Here is a 14,484-nt window from a genome sequence, read left to right on the forward strand (position 1 = left end):
CCGACTCAACACTTTTTCTTTGGTGTACTGAAATTAATTCCCATGTGATATTTCAGGAAAGGAATCCATGCGGAACCCTAGAAGGAGTATAGTATAGCAAAGTCGGTTTCTATTGCTGAGTTCCATCTATCTAATAACTAACTTAAAGACTAAAGATACCAGCTGTCTTTGGCAATACTACAGGTCAGGTTGGCTTTAATGAGTGTATGTTCCCATAAACCAGGAAAGTTGACCTTCTCAACCAATGATGACCAGAGGCCCAGACAGGCCTGTGCAAGAATCTGGGTTAACTGCAAGCTCATTATTTCTTTGATCTTTTACACATTTTACAACCACGGTTTTATACATTTTATCATCTTCCCCGCCCCACACACACAAAGAGAAATACAAGCAGCTTCTAATTTTTTAAAATGCTTGCCTATTTTAAAAATCTAAGGGCCTAAAATTTTATCTGACAGGTAAGTAAAGAAAGGAAGCAGCCTATCATTGAGAATGTTTTACAGATGTAAATTTTTTTAAATAGATATATATTAATTATGAAAATACCAATGACATTCTTTTCAGAATTAGAAAAAAACAATCCTATGTAATCACAAAAGACCCAGGATACCCAAAGTGATCTTGAGGGAAAAAAAATCTAGCTGGAAGAATCACAATACCTGACTTCAAAGTACACGATGAACTTATAGTAATTAAAACATTATGGTATTAGCATAAAAACCGACACATGGATCAATGAAATAGAATAGAGAAATTAATCTATGTACATACACAGTCAACTGATTTTTGACAAAAGTGGCCAAACCATATATTGGAGAAAGGATAATCTCTTCAATAAATGGTGCTGGCAAAACTGGATGTATAATGCTAAAGAATGAACTTAGATCCCATACGTCTCGCCATATACAAAAATCAACTCAAGATGGATCAAAGACTTAAATTTAAGACATGAGACTATGAAGTTGCTAGAAGAAATTGTACAGGAAACAATTCAAGACTCCGGTGTAGGAGATGACTTCTTGGATAAGATTCCCAAAGCACAAGCAACAAAACTAGACAGACAGGATTATATCAAACTCAGAAGCTTCTGTACAGCAAGGGAAACAATCAATGGAGTGAAGAAACATCAAAAAGAATGTGAAGAAAATATTTGCAAGCTACCTATCTGACAAAAATTAATATCCAGAGTCTATCAGCAACTCAAAAAGCCCAACAAAAATACAACCAATCCAGCTAAGAAATGGGTAAAGTTCTCAAAAGAACAAATAAAAATTGCCAAAAAATATATGAAAGAATGGCTCAAAATCACTGGCCATCAGGGAAATGCAAATCAAAACCACAATGAGATATCTGTTTCATTTCTATACATTTTTTTGTATTCTATATTAACTATCACATATCAGAGAAAACATATGCTATTTGTCTTTTTGGGACTTTTTTTTTTGACAGGCAGAGTGGATAGTGAGAGAGAAAGAGAGAGAGAAAGGTCTTCCTTTAACCATTGGTTCACCCTCCAATGGCCACTGTGGCCGGCGCACCACGCTGATCCAAAGCCAGGAGCCAGGTGCTTCTCCTGGTCTCCCATGGGGTGCAGGGCCCAAACACTTGGGCCATCCTCCACTACACTCCCAGGCCACAGCAGAGAGCTGGACTGGAAGAGGGGCAACCGGGACAGAATCCGGCTCCCCGACCAGGACTAGAACCCAGTGTGCCGGCGCCGCAGGCGGAGGATTAGCCTATTGAGCCACGGTACCGGCCAGGACTGACTTATTTCAATAAGCATAATGGTTTCCAGTTGCATCCATTTTGTTGCAAAAGACAGGATTTCATTTGATTGCTATTTTTAGCCGTTGTTTAAATACTCCTGTGGAACTGTGGTCTTTCTACTTTTACTTGTTGAATGTTATGCTTAGTGGTACATTAAGCCTGTGATTATAGAATAGACTGATATTATATTTTTGTAAAACTTAAAGAAAAAAAGAAAGGAAGGAAGGAAGGAAGGGGATTGAAGGATGAAGAAAAGGAGAGTGGGCTACATGGTTATCATAGAATTGTACCTATGAAGTACATGAAATCTGTTCTCTTTATATTAATGAAATCTTTTAGAAACACAATAAGATACCACCACACCCCTGTCAGAATGGCTATTATTCAAAATACAGGAAGTAACAAATACTGTTGAGGATGTGGAGAAAGAGGAACTCTTATACACTGTTAGTGGGAATGTAAATTAGTGCAGCCACTGTGGAAAACAATACGGAGACTTCTTAAAACATTACAAATAGACTTTTGTGAAATGATCCAGCAACCCCACTACTGGGTATACACCCAAAAAACATGAACATGTTGTGTCAGAGATACCTGCACCACCATGTTTATAGCAGCACTATTCACAGTAGCCAAAATATGGAACCAACCAAGGTGTCCATCATCAGATGAATGGATAAAGAAAATGTGGTATGTGTGTATACACACAACACACCTGATGGAATATCACTCAGCTATAAAAAAGAATGAAATTCTGTCATTTGTATCAAAATGGTTCTAAAGGGAGGACATCATATTGAGTGAAATAAACCAGACACAGAAAGACAACTATCACATGATCTTCCTTATATGTGAGAGCTAAAATTTTTTAAAAATAAAAAAAAATGAGGCCGGCGCCGCGGCTCACTAGGCTAATCCTCCGCCTAGCGGCGCCGGCACACCGGGTTCTAGTCCCGGTCGGGGCACCAGATTCTGTCCCGGTTGCCCCTCTTCCAGTCCAGCTCTCTGCTGTGGCCAGGGAGTGTAGTGGAGGATGGCCCAAGTGCTTGGGCCCTGCACCCCATGGGAGACCAGGAAAAGCACCTGGCTCCTGGCTCCTGCCATCGGATCAGCGCGGTGCGCTGGCCACAGCGCGCCGACCGCGGCGGCCATTGGAGGGTGAACCAACGGCAAAGGAAGACCTTTCTCTCTGTCTCTCTCTCTCACTGTCCACTCTGCCTGTTTAAAAAAAAAAAAAAAAAAAAAAAGAAAGAAAGAAAGAAATGCCTGTGTAAGTTTTGCTGCAAATACATACAGTATTTGGTCAGAAAATCTATCTTAATCACATTAATCATTTACAAATTAATGGAGTTTGGTAAAATATTTCATAGAGAGTTTTCAGTCATAAATATAATGAATACCAAAGCAGTGTGTCCTGTTGAATGCCAAATTTAAACTAAATTGAACATCGTATGTATAAATAGATGTCAGTTGTAAAATATAATAGGCCAATTATTGTGAAAGCTACTTGTATTCCCTCTCACCTTTCATTAGAATGGGTTGGCAAATAATTACCTAAAGTGCCATTTATTTCCCAGAGATTTAAATTTTTTAAATTCTAGGTCATTCCTAATCAACATTGACATATTATAAATCATTGAGCTTATTAGTTAGACATTAATGAAGATTCCAGGTGACCAATTCAATAATCTTTACTAATATTTATCTTCTAAGCCGGCGCCGTGGCTCAATAGGCTAATCCTCCACCTTGCGGCGCTGGCACACCGGGTTCTAGTCCCGGTCGGGGCACCGGATTCTGTCCCGGTTGCCCCTCTTCCAGGCCAGCTCTCTGCTATGGCCAGGGAGTGCAGTGGAGGATGGCCCAGGTGCTTGGGCCCTGCACCCCATGGGAGACCAGGAAAAGCACCTGGATCCTGGCTCCTGCCATCGGATCAGCACGGTGCGCCGGCTGCAGCGGCGGCCATTGGAGGGTGAACCAACGGCAAAGGAAGACCTTTCTCTCTCTGTCTCTCTCTCTCACTGTCCACTCTGCCTGTCAAAAATAAAAAAAAAAAAATATTTATCTTCTGAAGTGTTAAACTGTCCTGGAAGAAAAATTCTGGCTGAACAGCCCATTTTCAGATAAAGCCAACATCAAATTTAAAAGAAATCAAATTATTTGTCTTTAGAAGATATAACTTGGAGTTTTCTCTTTAAGGAGTTACTCAACAATTAATTTGGTGAAAATCTGTTTTGTGTTCAACTAATGAAATAGAAAGATGCTAATCATATAGATAAGAGGAAAAGTGAAGATAACTGAAATTCCAACCAACTAGAGGTCCAGTATTAAGAGCTCTTATCAAATACATGAATGACATTATTGAGGTCATATTTTATACATGATACAAATAGAAACACAATGTTCTAAACTTTTCTAGGTGGTACAATTTCTCTGTTGTTCTTCGTTTTGGAAAACATGAATCAAAGGGGGAAAAGATCAGGGTATTTTACTATTATAAAAACTATCACCTATTTCAACATGATACTCCTTACGATTTAAAGGAAAATTACAGATGTGCCAGTTTATACCTCAATTAGTTCCCAATATTAAAATCTTAAAAATCATCCATGTGAGGAGTATGAGGGGATTTTGTGGAATGACAGAATGCACACAGTTGTTAAAACTCAAACTGTACACTTAGATAGGTTCATAAATTATTTAATAAAGTTTATAAAGCAAAAGTCATTGCAATAAAAACAGGAATTCAACTACGTCAGTGTCAAAAAATATTCCCATGCCCGTGGTTTATACTTTCCTAATTGTGTCATTTATATTTAATTTATAATTTTATTTATGTACTGATAGCTGAGGAGCTCAGCAAGGACATTCTTACTACTCACTTCTCCCATAAACCTTTATCTAGGATGAGGTCAACTCAGAAAATATTGCCAGCAGAGTGAAAACTCTACCAAGAGAACAATTTGTGGTCTGTTTTAATACATGAATAAATGCTTGACAGAGGCCAAGATTCTCTATAGCATAGTGAAATAATTATCAAGGTTTTTTCTTTAATTTAAATGGACAGAGGTTTCCCAAATCAGCTATAGAATACTTTCATCAACAAAATTTCATAAAAATAGTATAAAATAAAGTTATGGTAAAAAAAAAAAACTAAGTACCAATGTGCGACACTTATTTTGAGAAGGACCAATAAAATCTGTAACCTATTTTGATACACTATTTAAAAGCAGGGATATGGATTACTGCAGATACATGGCTCAATCACTAAGTTACTTTCTATATTTTATTTTGTTGTTCTACTGACAAAATGCAGATTCACATCAAGGGATAGTTGCTCACACATGTGTATAAGCTGGGTAGCTCGCCTTGCAGTCTTAATTTTTAAAAAAGATTTTATTTATTTGGCCGGCGCCGCAGCTCACTAGGCTAATCCTCCGCCTAGCGGCGCCGGCACACCGGGTTCTAATCCCGGTTGGGGCGCCGGATTCTGTCCTGGTTGCCCCTCTTCCAAGCCAGCTCTCTGCTGTGGCCAGGGAGTGCAGTGGAGGATGGCCCAAGTGCTTGGGCCCTGCACCCCATGGGAGACCAGGAAAAGCACCTAGCTCCTGGCTCCTGCCATCGGATCAGCGCAGTGCGCCGGCCGCAGCGCGCTGGCCGTGGCGGCCATTGGAGGGTGAACCAACGGCAAAGGAAGACCTTTCTCTCTGTCTCTCTCTCTCACTGTCCACTCTGCCTGTCAAAAAAATAATAATAATAAAAAAATATTTTATTTATTTGAGAGATGGAATTATAGACAGACAGAGGGAGAGATAGAGAGGTCTTCCATCCACTAGTTCACTCCCCAAATGGCTGCAACAGCAGGAGCTGAGCCAATCTGAAGTTAGGAGCCAGGAGCTTCTTTCGGGTCTCCCACATGGGTGCAGAGGCCCAAGGACTGGGGCCATCCTCTGCTGCTTTTCCAGGTGCATTAGCAGAGAGCTGGATCAGAAGTGGAGCAGCCAGGACTCAAATTGGTGCCCATATGGGATGTCAGTGCTGCAGGTGGAAGCTTAGCCTACTATGCCACAGCGCTGGTCCCCGCAGTCTTAATTTTTAAAATAACTGATCAAGAAGCTTCAAATAACAGTAGCAGAAATTTTTGGTCCAAAACAGAATCACTGAGAGTGGTTGAAAAATGGCAGAGAGGATACTTTTTGTATACCCTGAAATTCTGGACTAAGGAAAATACAGGGAGTTCTGAAAAGGTCAGATCCCTCCCCCTCATATTTTACCCTTGGAGTAAAGTGTTTTCATTTAATCTCTTGTAGAAAACAAATAAGTACTGGGGCTGGCGCTGTGGTGCAGCAGGTAAATGCCCTGGCCTGAAGTGCCAGCATCCCATATGGGCCCTGGTTTGAGACTCAGCTGCTCCACTTCCGATCCAGCTCTCTGCTATGGCCTGGGAAAGCAGTAGAGGATGGCCCAAGTCCTTGGGCCCCTGCACCTGCATGGGAGACCGGGAGGAAGCTCCCAACTCCTGGCTTTGGATCAGCACAGCTCTGACGATTGCAGCCATTTGGGGAGTGAACCAACGGATGGAAGACCTCTCTCTGCCTTTCCTGTCTCTGTGTAACTCTGGCTTTTAAATAAATAAATAATCTAAAAAAAAAACCACATAAGTACCATACTTTTATACCTGAAAATGGGGCAGTTATCTAGATCATCAGGTTTTAACTTACATGGGATCAGAAACCATTTTAAAAATCTATCAAATAGAGGCTCTGCCCCAAAAGCTTTTGCAGTAACATTTAAGGGAAGCACAAAAGCCAGTGACAGATCTAGATATTGACGATCAAAGATCAGGATCATGTCAATCATCTAACCCATTTCCTGGTTGTGGCAAGAGCACTGTGTAGACTGGGAAGCCACAGAAGCTACTGTCTCCTTTTGTACCCTGAAATAAGTACAATTTTGAGGAGAATCATTACTTAGATAAAGAAGTAAGTATAACCCTCATATCATTTTAGCTGTTTTTTTCTTTTGCCTCCAAACCCCTCACTTTACTGTGTGAAATCCATGAAACTACCATAAAATATGCATTTCTTTGAAAAATTAGAGAAGTTGCCTTGGGGACATTTTATATGTCCCATTTTCCCATCCTGATAGCAAAATAATAGAAATCATTTACTTATTAGAGTATGTGTAAACATAATACAAATTTAGTTTTGAATACCTGCCAAATAGTGATGCTAAGGGTTTTCCCTAATTGTTGTAGGCCGATTGCCACATATGCCTTTCCTTACTCTTTAAAGAATATATGTTTATAATCAACCCATCTTCTTTCTTGAATAGCTCTGCCATTTCATCAAATTTGCAATGGGTAAAACTAAGTTTCCTTAAGGATCAGGTGTCACTTAGAAGTAACAAAAGGGCTAATTCATGATACAATATTATGAGAACCAAAGGCAATCATTACCTTACTTACATCATTCTAGATATATGAGGAGATTTCAAAAAGTTCATGGAAAATAGAATTTTAAAATGTTTATTTAAATGAAAAAATTTTGAAATCCATGCACAGTTTCGTTTTTTTGCCATATGCATATTCAGTGAATGACTTTTCTAGGTCGGGTACCAACTTGCCCTGGATTTCCTAGGACTGATTTTCCTGACTGTAGCACTGAAAAGTCCTGGGTCCTGAGATCCCACCCTCAGTCCCAGGTAAGTTGGGATGGCTGCTTTCCCCGTTTCCACAGATACGGCACTCATGCTCTCAAGCACTGACACTTTCTGCAGGGAGACAGCTATGATGTAACAGACAGACAACAGACTGGTGGTCAAAAGGTCTGTCTTTAAATCCTGTCTCTATGACTTGGGAGCTGTATAATCTCAGAACATCAGTTTTCCTATCTGTAAAATGAACAGAATAAGGGCTGAAGTCAGGCCTAGATGATTGATAAAGTATGTGCAAGTGTCTGCCATCATGCATGACACAAAACCAATGCACAGTAAGTTTTTCTTTTCCTTTGATCATTTTTGGTAAAATAAAATCTTCCTTACTTTTTACAAACGTCAATCAAAATAGGTTTGATGACAAGAAAGTGACAATGTGAACATGCATTCCTAAACCATACTGCTAGATAGCTTTAACTTTGTAATTTTTCATCTGCAATTTTTTTAGAAATCACACAGCACAGTTTATAAAGAAATAAAGTTGACCATTGGATTATCTGGGGGAAAAACAGGTCCAGTTGAGGTATCTAATGATAAAGACACTGGTTAAAAAAATACTATGTATATAGCCTACTGACATCCAGCATTCTTATTCTTCCAGACACCTCTTGGAGTCATCCTCACACAAACTACTGCTTCTCTTCTACTTTCTACATGTAGCTGCCAAAACTGGTTCATTCTGCACTCTGCATTTCTACAACACCTGTCAAAACTATCTCCCCCTTACTGCTATTACCCTAGTTTCAGCATCTACTAATTCTTGTCCAGATCACAATGAAGATCTTTTAACGGGTTCCTTTGCCTCCAGTTTCTTCTCTTCATTCCACTTATTAAAATGTCATCATAGTGTTACTCTACAGCAGATATTATCATATTACCCTAAAAACCTTCAGTGCTCTCCATTCCATGTGCCAAGACATTGCAATCCTCCAGTATGGCTTTGAAAGCCTTTCTACGGTGATTTTAAGTCCAGCAACTTACCAAGGGTGCACAGACCTATTTAACTATATAACTGGAAGTAGAACCTAGCTCTCCTGCTTTTTAGTCAAGCAATTTAAGTTTCATCTCCCCTACCCTTCCTCCCATCTTTCCTTCCTTTGTTACTGCCATGCGATCCACATTTCTTTCCAGGTGCCTCTGCCTTCAGCTTCCCTGACCCTATCCTGAACCACCTGTAGCTTCTCTCTTGCTTGCACCTCTCTGTGCCTTGGAAATATCCTGCTCCCTCTGACACTCTATGTGCTCACTTTTCTGCCTGATAAACCCCAAGTCATTCATCAAAATCCCATTCAGACTCTGCCTCAAAGTCTCCTTAACAAATCTCTCCAGCCGAGGTAGGCATAGCCTGCTGTGATCATGCAACATGCCTCAGGATCTCAGCATTCACCTCATTATTCTTCCTGTGAATCCTGCCAGAAGGCAGCAGCATGCGCACAGAGCCATTCGACCAACGTCTAGTGCACACCCTCCATCTCACATCGAAATCTAGGTCTCACTGAATCCGAGAACGTTAGAAACAGGTGCTAATAAGAGAGCCATCATCACATGCTTTTCTCCAGCCTCACATTTTATTTTTTGGAAGGAAAATGAAGTCCAAAGAAAAGTGACATAGCCTTGCATGACTGCAAGACAAACTCAAATCTGTGATTCTCAGCCCAGCATCCTTTCATCATCTCATTCTCTTTGTGAAAGAGGATGTCCAAACTTTGAGGCAATCTACTCCAGGTGGCATATTCACATTGATTACAGACTTGTCAGACAATGACCCCCCCAAAAAATACCATCTATGAGAATACTTCAAAAAGCTGGTCTAAGAAAAGGGAATTAAAAGATCAGTTAGTTTTGGTTCAAGAAAATGGAAATCCTCAAATAGATTTTCAAAATACACATTTCCATGAACTTTTTGAAGACCCTCTCATACTTGCATATAACTGGGAATGAATGTTGTTCTGTATATTTTATAATGATTTAAAATAGAAAACTTCAAGGTACATCCACTACTGATACCATTTGCCTTAAACAAAAACAACACAAGGGGTCTTTAAAAGCCTCTATCAGAGCAACAAAAACTCTGCTAAAATTGAAGAACAAATATCAAATTTATGGTGTAGCTTCTTGGATGGGAGAATGGTGAAATCACTGATGGTTTACAAAAAGTTATGGAAACAGTGCCTTAAAGAAATCAGTATATTCCAAATGGATAGCTGCTTGTTTTTAAATTTGAGAGACAGGGATAGGAAGGGAGAGAGAGACACACACAAAGACACAGAGAGGTCTGATCCATTGGTTCACTACCCAAATGTCCATAATGGCTGGAGTTAGGCCAGGGGCTGAAGTTGGCTCAATCCAGGTCTCCCACATGGGTGGCAGGAACCCAATCACTTGATCCCACCATGGTCAGCATTAGAAGGAAGCTGAATCCAAGAGCCAGAACCAGGTATCAAGCACAGGCACTCCGATGTGGGATGTGTACATTTTAACCAACTTCTTAATCATCAGGCCAAATGTCCATCCCAACTCATTAAAAATGTTAAGAAGGGACAAGACATTTTTTTTGGGGGGGGAGCAAATACTTTTTAATGGGTTATTTATCTTTTTTACAAATACACTGGAGGATCATGCAATGCTGCCTGCATTGGATACAATCTTAGGCCACAAGTCTGCACACTCCTTTGCAACTGGTCCAGTGATGGCAGAACCTTTCATCTCGCCTTTATTGTTTACTATGACTCCTGCGTTATCTTCAAAATAAAGAAACACGCCATCTTTTCTCCGGTAGGACTTTCGTTGTCGAATCACCACTGCTGGATGGACCTTCTTCCTGAGCTCTGGTTTGCCTTTCTTGACCGTGGCCATCACCATGTCACCCACGCCAGCGGCGGGTAGTCTGTTCAGCCGTCCCTTGATCCCCTTCACAGAGATGATATACAGATTTTTGGCTCCCGTGTTGTCGGCGCAGTTGATCACGGCGCCTACCAGAAGACCCAGGGAAATCCGAAATTTCGTGCCAGAGGACCCGCCACGTCCTCGCTTCGACATCTTTGGACGCCGGAAAGGCACAGAAAGGAAGTAGGCACAAAGGATGCTGGGATATGAACCGGGACAAGACATTTTTAAAGACGAAGTCTGCAACAGCAGACCATCCAAATCAATTTGCAAGGAAAAAAAATTATCTGTTCTGACCTTAACTGAAGAGGATCAATGGTTAACATCAGAAATAATAGCACCACAGAGATCTCAACTGGTTCAGCTTACACAATTCTGACTGGAGCATTAAAGTTGGGCAAAGTTTATGCTTGGTAGCTGCCAAAACAGTTATGCCCAGATCAGCTGCAGTTATAAGAGCAGGGCTTTCAATGGAAATTTTTAAAAAGTGGGATCAAGATCCCAAAGAAAGGGCTGATGTTGTGGCATAGTAGGTTAAGTTGCTGCCTGTGGCATCAGCATCCCATATGGGTGCCAGTTTGTGTCCGGCTGCTCCACTTCCAATCCAGCTCTCTGCTATGGCCTGGGAAAGTAATGGAAGATGGTCCAAGTCCTTGGGCCCCTGTACCCATATGGGAGACCCAGAAGAAGCTCCTGGCTCCTGGCTTTGGATAGGCCCAGCTCCAGCCATTGAGGCCATTTGGGGAGTGAACCAGCAGATGGAAGATCTCTCTCTCTCTCTCTCTCTCTCTCTCTCTCTCTCTAATGCTGCCTGTCGAATAAATAAATCTTTTAAAAAAAGATCCCAAAGCAAAGATAAAACATGGCTTTACTAGTATAATCCTGAAGACACAAAAAATGGCTGCCAAGTGATAGAAGTGGTCTAGTCAAAGCAAGAGTGAACCAGCCAAGAGCAAAAGTCATGGCTACAGGTTTTTTTTTTTTTTTTGAATAATTTACGCACTTTTCTCGCAAACTTTCTGGAGGGCCAAAGAAAGACAACATCTGTTTTTGATGGGAGCGTTTGGAGAAAGGTAGACAAAGATTTAGCTGAAAAACACCCAGGAAAGCTTTCTTAGAGTCCTCCTCCACTATGACAATACCCCCACTTATTTTCCCTATCAAACAAGGGCAATAATGTGAGAGTTAAGATGGGAAATCATTAGGCCTCTACCTTATAGTCCCAATTTGACTCCTTCTGACTGCTTTTGGTTTCCTATACTTAAAAATCTTTGAAGGTTACCAATTTTTTCCAGATAGCAATGTAAAAAAGATTGCATTGACATGCTTAAATTGCCAGAACCCTCAGTTCTTTAGGAATGGACTTAATGGCTCATAATTCAATTAATAAAAGTGTTTTGAACTTGATAGAGCTTCATTGAGACATAAAGTGTACATTTTTATCTTTCTATCCCATATTTCCATGAACTCTTTGAAGTCTCCTAGTATATGCCAAACATTCTGCCACTATATAGCTTATATACCATATTTTAAAAGTTTTATTTAGGAGGCTGGCGATGCAGTGTAGCAGGCTAAACCTCTATATGGATGCCAGCATCTCATATAGGTGCCAGTTTGCATTCCAGCTGCTCTTCTTCTGATCCAGATCTTGGCTTATGGCCTGGGAAAGCACTAGAAGATGGCCCAAGTGCTTGGGCCCCTCTACCTGCATGGGAGACCCAGAAGAATTTCCTGGCTCCTGGTTTCAGATCAGCTCAGCTCCAATCGTTGTGGCCATCTGAGTGAACCAGTGCATGGAAGACCCTTCTCTTTGTTTCTCCCTCTCTCTCTAACTCTACCTCTCAAAATAAATAAGTAAATTTTAAAAATGTTTTATTCGGGGGCCAGTGTTGTGGTACAGCAGATTAAACCATAGCCTGCAGTGCCAGCATCTCATATAGGCACCAGTTCAAGACCCAGATGCTTCATTTCTGATCCAGCTCCCTGCTAATGCACCTGGGAAAGCACCAGAAGATGGGGCAAGTCCTTGGGCCTTTGCACACACATGAGAGACTCAGAAAAAAAAAAAACCTGGCTCTTGTCTTTGGCCTGACCCAGCCTTGGCCTTTACAGCCATTTGGGGAGTGGACCAGCAGATGGAAGATCTCTCTCTGTGTAACTCTACCTTTCAAATAAATAAAATCAAAAAAAGTTTTGATTTTTGATTGATAAATAATGAATGGATGCATTATGGGGTGCAATTTGCTTTGATATACCAATACCTTGTTTAAAGATCAAATCAGAGTCAGTAGCATATTTACCATTTTTTTAAAAAAAATTAGTTTAATGTTATTTTATTTGAAGGCAGAAAAAGAGAGAGAGCTTCCATCCACTGGTTCACTCCACAAATGCCTGCAATGGCTAGGGCTGGGTCAAGCCAAAGCCTGGAGCCCTGAACTCAATCTGCATCTCTCACATGGGTGACAGGGACCCAAGTTCATGAGCCATCATCTGCTGCCTCTCAGGGTGTGTATTAGCAGGAAGCTGGATCAGGTGCAGAGGAGCTGGGACTCAAAGGAGCACTCTGATATGGAATGCAGATATCTCAAGTGGCCACTTAACTGCTGTGCCAAATGCCTGCCCTATTTACCATTTTTCAAAATTCACTCTTTTACAGGGTGAGATGGGTGTATAAAAACTTTGTATTACTATCTCACAGTTTTTGGCTTTTAAACTTAAGACTATTCTGAAATAAAATGTTTTAAAAAATAAAAAGAAATAAAGCAGGCAATAATGCTAAACATTATACTAAAAAAGAAAAAGGTGATAAAGGGAGTTTTTGTTATTACTATTATAAAGGACATTATTGAGTCAACTGGAAAAATTTGAATTATATCTATAGATTAAATAAAGGTATTATATTCACATTAATTTTATGATTTTGATCATTGTACTATGGTTAAATAAGAGAGTATTCCTGCTATTTGTAGGGGGGAATATATATACATCTGGATTATAAGAATACAACAAGATGTTTATTTTGCACCAAAAATTGAAAACCATGCATAGTTTTTTTTAAAGATTTATTTATTTATTTGAAAGTCTGAGTTACACAGTTACGCAGAGAGAGAAGGAGAGATGTCTTCCATCTGATGGTTCACTCCCCAGGTGGCCACAACGGCCAGAGCTGCGCCGATCCGAAGCCAGGAGCTCCTTCTGGGTCTCCCATGAGGGTGCAGGAGCCCAAGGACTTGGGCCATCTTCTACTGCTTTCCCAGGCCATAGCAGGGAGCTGGATCGGAAGTGGAGCAATCAGGTCTCGAACTGGTGCCCATATGGGATGCCAGCACTGCAGGCCAGGGCGTTAACACACTGCGCCACAGCGCCGGCCCGGCATAGTTTTTTCATAATGTGGATTTCCATGAACTTTTTAAACACTCCTCATATTCTTGGATTTTTAAAATTTTTGTGCCAAAATACATTTATTCTGTCTTTAAAGATTTATTTTATTTATTTGAAAGGCAGAGTTACAGAGAAAGAAACAGAGAGAGAAACAGAGAGAGAGAGAGAGAGAGAGAGACTGACAGACAGATGGAGAGAGACCTTTCATTCACTGGTTCACTCCCCAAGTGGTAGCAATGGCCAGGGCTGGGCCAGGCAGAAGCAAGAACCAAGAGTTTCCTCCAGGTCACCTATGTGGGTGCAGGGGTCCAAGGACTTGGGCATCCTCCATTGCTTTCTCAGGCGCATTAGCAGGGGGCTGGATTGGAAGTGTAGCAGCCGGGACTTGAACCAGCGTCCATATGGGATGCTGGCATTGCAGGTAGCGGCTAAACCACAATGTCAGCCCCTACATTTATCCCTTAATCCCATTTTCTATAACATTTTTGAAGTACCCTTATGCAGAGAGGGGTGAGAACAAACAAAACAATTGTGATACAATGTTAATAACATTCACATGTGGGAATTTAGGAGAACATATTCCAGAATTCTTTGTACTACTGTACAATATCTAACATTTCTATAAATGTAAAGTTATTCAAAAAATAAGACATTTTAAATCAATGAAAAAGAATCTTCTTTTCTAGCTATTTTGAATATATGACTAATTATTAACTATAATACCAACAATACCAGAA

The 14,484-nt window shown here is 40.6% G+C and overlaps 1 protein-coding gene and 1 pseudogene across 1 annotated transcript in view; both read right to left on the minus strand.

Moving 5' to 3' along the window:
- The window catches only part of CASK (calcium/calmodulin dependent serine protein kinase), a 368,265-nt gene that overhangs the window by 226,604 nt on the left and 127,177 nt on the right, over positions 1-14,484 (minus strand).
- Positions 10,042-11,487, minus strand: LOC100351949 (large ribosomal subunit protein uL14 pseudogene; annotated as a pseudogene).

The sequence above is a fragment of the Oryctolagus cuniculus genome, chromosome X (assembly GCF_964237555.1).
Source record: "Oryctolagus cuniculus chromosome X, mOryCun1.1, whole genome shotgun sequence".
In the NCBI taxonomy this organism is placed as follows: Eukaryota; Metazoa; Chordata; class Mammalia; order Lagomorpha; family Leporidae; genus Oryctolagus; species Oryctolagus cuniculus.